Raw genomic sequence first — 6,000 nt, 5'->3', positions numbered from 1 at the left:
GATCAGTTGGGTTTCGTAAGTTTTTTATATTCTTGGAGACAAGACCTCGGGTATTGCTAATGTATGCATTATTGACAATAGAAAAACTGCTCATGTGTCGAATTTATGTTTATATGTTTGCATTTGTAACCCAATAAGTCGTTCCGACTCATTTCAAAAAAAAATTCCGCCTCAACTAAGTCGTCAAGTCGAAAAGGACGTACATAAGTTGGAAAGCTGGATCCGCCATTGGGCTTTAGCAAGGGTGAGTTGACACATTTCATTGACTAATTGGCTACTTTTTCGGTAACCCCTTTTTTGGGGTTTCTAGTTTAATCAATTTTCTGGTGACTCCTTTTTTAGGGTTTTTGGTTTAATCGGTTTTTCGGTGACTCGTTTTTGGGGTTTCTGGTGGTGTTGCTTTGGTTTTTCGGTGACTCCTTTTTGGGGTATTTGGTTTTTTGGGTTTTCCGGTTAACTGTTGTTGCTTATGCCTAATTATATGTATATTTATTTTATTTACATTGCCGTTAATTGCATGTTTGTGATTAGTTTGGTAGTGTTAACTTAGCGGTAGCGTTGCCAGATTTTTTGTTGGTAGTGTTGCCGTCTTTTGTTCCATTAAAGCAATAGGTAGTCGAAAAAGTAGTATTATGCCGAATTAGGTTGTCGGTGTTATGTTAGATGGGCAATGGTGATATTAAATGTTCGGAAAAATGGGACTCGGATGATCCAGGGCGTATCTTGGTGGAGAAAACCTTCGGTTTGACAGTCATGGTGTCTTCGACTTCCGAATTCCCGATCCCCAAATTTTGAACACAAGTATCATTTTTTATTTTAAAAAAAATGGTCACTTTTTTCATTTTTCCGACAAACCTAAATTGTTTTCAAGCATTGGCATTTTGTCAAGTTTTGGCTACTTTTTTTTTGCACTACACCATGTCATTTGGCCAGTTTTTAGTTCTTTTTTACTAGTTTTTGACAAAAATACGTGGCGACATTTTATTGGTCGAAAATAAGCAAAACAACTGGCCAATTTGCCAACTTGTTGCATTAAACCCTTGTTCCTTAGGATCAAGCCAAGGTTTCAAAAATAAAATATTATTTTTGTAGCTGAACCCGTCACGTAATAGGTTAATCGGTTTAACCAAATTTATAAAATGATAAGTAGACTTGTATATTTATAAAGATGCGAGTTAAACTATTAGATTCCACTCAAAATTTATATGAAAGAGTTACAAGAAAAAAATATAAATTTTAAACTTCATAAAGAACCCAGAATAATATTAAAATCTACAAATTATCATATTAAACAAATGAACAATAACAATATTTCATTTTAACAATACAAACATTATTGAGTGAAATAATTTATATCTCGATCAAAGGTCACTCACAACTATATTGGGTGTTACATATAAACTCATACAAATGTAAAATGAATAAAAGCAGCATAGTTGGATCAGTATCAAACACCTTTGTCTCTGGAGACAGAGGTCATAGGTTCGATCTTCGTCCCATGCAAAGGTTGGAGGGCCTTTTCAACCATTTAGGTAGAAACTGGAAGCAGCCTCTCTACTTAGGTAGAGGTAAGGTCTGCCTACATCTTAACCTCCCCCATACACCGTCGAAGTATTGGGGCTTAAAACCCGCAGAAGATGGCACTGAGCAGTCACTTACTTGCTTACAAATGTAAAATGAATCGGAGACATAATATTAAACCTTAACACGTCAATTTTTTCATCTGTCTCCATCAAGTATCAATGGGACCTTCGCTATCATGTCACATTTTAATATTTTGATTAAACCAGCATATATATATATATATATATGATATGATATTCTAATGTTATAAAACATAAAAATAAAGATTAGAAAACTCACTTTTTATCAAGTGCTTAATTACTATATTTAACAAAACCTTTTATGTAAATTAGGTTTTTTTTTAAACAACTTTTAGGAAGTTTAATCGGTCTAATTAGTGGGCGTAAAGATTTTGATAGCTCAATGAAAGTTGCCTTTAAAATTAAGAGAAAAAAACAATGCATCTCTTTATTTTAATTTATTAAACATTTACCAAGTAAATTATAAACGCATATATTTTTTTAAAAAAATTTGAGTTTATTAGTTGCATAACATATGGGGAGGCTAACCATGGGCTTTCTCGCCAAATTCTCCCGAGAACGTGAGAAGAGAACGGGTCTCATGTGGGGAAAAGTCGGGCCATATTTGGTTAAAATCAAAATCTTTTTTTTCTTTTTTTTTTTTAATTAAAAATTTGTATTAGAATAATATAATTTTATTTTTGGTTGGGGAGTGTGTGAAAGAAAAAGTGATATGAAAATAAGAACAAGAATTTAAAAGAAATTATGACATCATTGGCACACTCAAAGACACAAATCGAACAAATCTTAAGGGGCCGCTTGGTTCGCAGAATGTTTTTAAATAAATTGAAATCTGTTAAAGAAATTGTAATTGAAGAGTTTTAAAATCTATCATGTGTTTGGTTGACAAAATTCAACATAATTCAACTAAGGAATTTGAATTCAAGACAAAATTACTCTTTGTTAAACACTTAAACTTTTATAATTATCATGAAATATAATAATTATTATTATAATAATAAATATTATATAATAATAGTTAAATAATATCATAATAAAAATGAAATAAAATATAATTAATAATAAATATATACTATTAATTATAACAATAAAAAAAGTTAAATAACAATACTTAAATAAAAATATTATTGAAAACTTAAAAATAATAATAAAAAAATAATAATAGTTATCATAATCATTATAATAATATAATAACAAAAAAATCATAATAAAAAATAATCATAATAAATAAATAAAATATTAATCATAAATTAAAAAATGAAATAAAATCATAATAAAAATGTAAGAAAAATTAAAATACTAATAATAAATAAAATAAAAGTATTATTAATAATATATTTATAAATTATTACTCCATATATAATAATCAATAAATAAAAAGAATATTAAAAAAGTAAATAAATATTAATAATAATAATAATAATAATAATAAATTGTCGTTCAAGAAAAATAATAATTAATAATAATTATAATAATATAATTATCAAATAATAATAATTTTAAAATGGATATTTTTGTCAATTGAAACTTTCCATTGAATATATGAAGGAATTTAAATTCCATGTTTAAAAGAATTTGATGGAATGTTTTAAATTTCAATTCCATCAAAATGTCCAACCAAACATGAAATGAAAAGAATTTGAATTCTAATTCCAATAAATTTCATGAAATTCTTTCCAACCAAACACCCTTAAAATTTTAATATAAAATTTTGACACCATAACATAGTAGGCCGCGTACGATCGAACACCTCACGCACCTCAAAGGCGGCATGTTCCCGATCACAATTTAATACCATAACTTACTAAACAATCACCTATTTTAAATCTTGATATGTGTAAACAATTTATGAGAGTTATGTCAATTTTCTTTAAATAAAGCTTTATCAAGCAAAGTCTGTATGGTAGTGGAGTTAGTCCCAGATAAGTGACTCACAAAAATATAATACATTAATATTCACAGATAAAACTAAACGAATAAATATATCGAAAAATCCAAATCTTTTCAATGATTTACCTTTTGAATTCCTTTCCAATGAAATAGACATACACACCCACTTAGTCCAAGTATACACTTGTTGGTTACGTTTTTGACCGGCCAGGACACCGACGATTTATGGGCAATTAGGTGAGGCATACATACTGGCATTTACTTATGGCCATCTCGGTTTGATATAAACAGGGTCCACACATATAAAAAGAAAATATATCTATCTACATTAGGGAGGGAGGGAGACCCATTGACCTGTCAGTGTTTGATTTACTTCGACGAGTAATTTACAAGGATACTTGGACTTAGAATAGTAGTAGTGGTAGAATGTATCTTAGCCAGAAATTCACGAGGAATTCAACATATACACATCTAGTGACTACGAGATGTTGATTCTTTCAAATGTATAGATATTTGTCAACTCAATGGTTGCATTAAGTAATTAGGATTTATCTTGTTTACTAAATATTTGTATTTCCTTAGGGGGAGGGTCGGAGGACTCATCTCCCCCATCCCTCAAATTTATCCAATCAATTTACTCTATTTAATTTTAACTTCTCAACTTTTTTTTCAACCTTTTTTAACATTTTTTAGTGGCAACCATCACTTCCGACCTTTTTTTTTTCTTCAAATTTTCATAATTTATCTTTAACATAATAAACTTTACACAACTAATCCTTTTCACTTTTTGATTTTCAATTTGAATCTTATTTTGTCGTTTTTTTGAATTTGACCATTATAATAAAAAATATCATTACATTTGAATTTAAATTTTTAAGATCATGTAACGTTGTATTTTATTTCTCTGATCATGCAATGTTGTTTTTTATTTCTATGATCATGTAATAATAACTACATCACATCAAACTTTTATATTAATATATAACATATTTAATTATTTTAGTAAAACCATAATAATATTAAATTTCTAAAATAAAAAATGTATTAAAATACTGATAAACATTTCATAACTAAGTATTTTGTAAAGTTATAAACTAGTATTTTGTTATTTGTAAAAGTATAAATTTAAAATGTATATATAAAGTTATAAAGTAGAGGGTTTAAAATGTAAAATACTATTAAAATTAAATTTAAAAAAAAACGTACGATACCACCTCTCCATTTTAAAAAACAAGATCTCCATTAAAACAAAAGCCCACTTTTGAATAGTTACACATTTGGTCCCTACCAACTGCTAGTTCTCTCCATCCCTCCGCGAGCTTAGAGCTTGCTCCCACCATCTCGCATGCAGCTCGCGTTCGTGGCACCCCAAAGCTCCCCCAACTCGCTGCAACCCTCTTCATCTCGCACGGGAGCTCGACGCCCCTCCCTCCCCCCTTAATGGTTTACCAAAATTCATCTTTCTCTCCCTGTTGACTTTTCCATTGCTCTTCGATTTTGACTTCTTAACTTACAACTATCCATCGTCGTATCATAATGACAAAAATCAACATTATTCGTATAATGAAATATGTCATTCCCTTCAGATTCTACTATTCGATTAATCAACATATGAGATTCTACATCTGCATTGTTTTCTACCAATCTTACGCTACCTAAATAAATAGTTATTGACATGAAATTTGTGGATAAACAAGGCAACACAAGTTCATCCTTTCAGCGAGTAATTTCCCTGGTCTCTCTACAACATGATAATATGTATAAAACAGTAAGTAAATACAAATTCATGACGAGTCCTACCAAATGATCATTAACATCCTAAACAAAGATCAAGTTGAATCAAATAAGACAAAGTGTCAAGTTAAAGGGATTTGTCACAAAGTTTAAATTATCAAATAATTGAGTTGGTATATCCTGATCCTCATTTGTAATATATATAACTAAAGCTTAATCATGCATTTTATAATGGTATTTGCCACAAAAGTCAACTCCAAGGATTAAATACATACCAAGTTTAAACCCCATTCACCAAATTGCACCATAACTTTCCAAAAGAAATTATATCAAGGTGTTGACTTTCCAGACCCTAATATAACTTTAAGAATGTAAATCTATGTATTGACTATCATGCTGTAATGAATTGTACATTGCCCCATTACAATTAGTACTGCTTGTATAGGGTGGGTGAGACAGAAAAGACCTTTACAGCCATTTGGTGTGGTTTTGCATTGACTATTGTTCTATGGGTCAAAAATAGCTCGTATACATGGTGGCCTATAGACCTTTATCATGTGAATCACAAATCACCATATTGATTCTCAATGTGCAATTTTGGCTCTAAGCATGCTTCATGCACATTAAAATATACACACCATATGCATCAAACACCCATATTTAATAACACAAATACAATGGCCTATTAGCCTATAGATGCTCTTAAACAACTTTAACTTCATGATTCCTACATACTGATGCCTATTAGTCAAACCTAACTAATAAGTCTAAT

Source organism: Erigeron canadensis, chromosome 1 (assembly GCF_010389155.1).
Source record: "Erigeron canadensis isolate Cc75 chromosome 1, C_canadensis_v1, whole genome shotgun sequence".
NCBI classification, from domain to species: Eukaryota; Viridiplantae; Streptophyta; class Magnoliopsida; order Asterales; family Asteraceae; genus Erigeron; species Erigeron canadensis.
Note: the sequence above shows the minus strand (reverse complement) of the source record.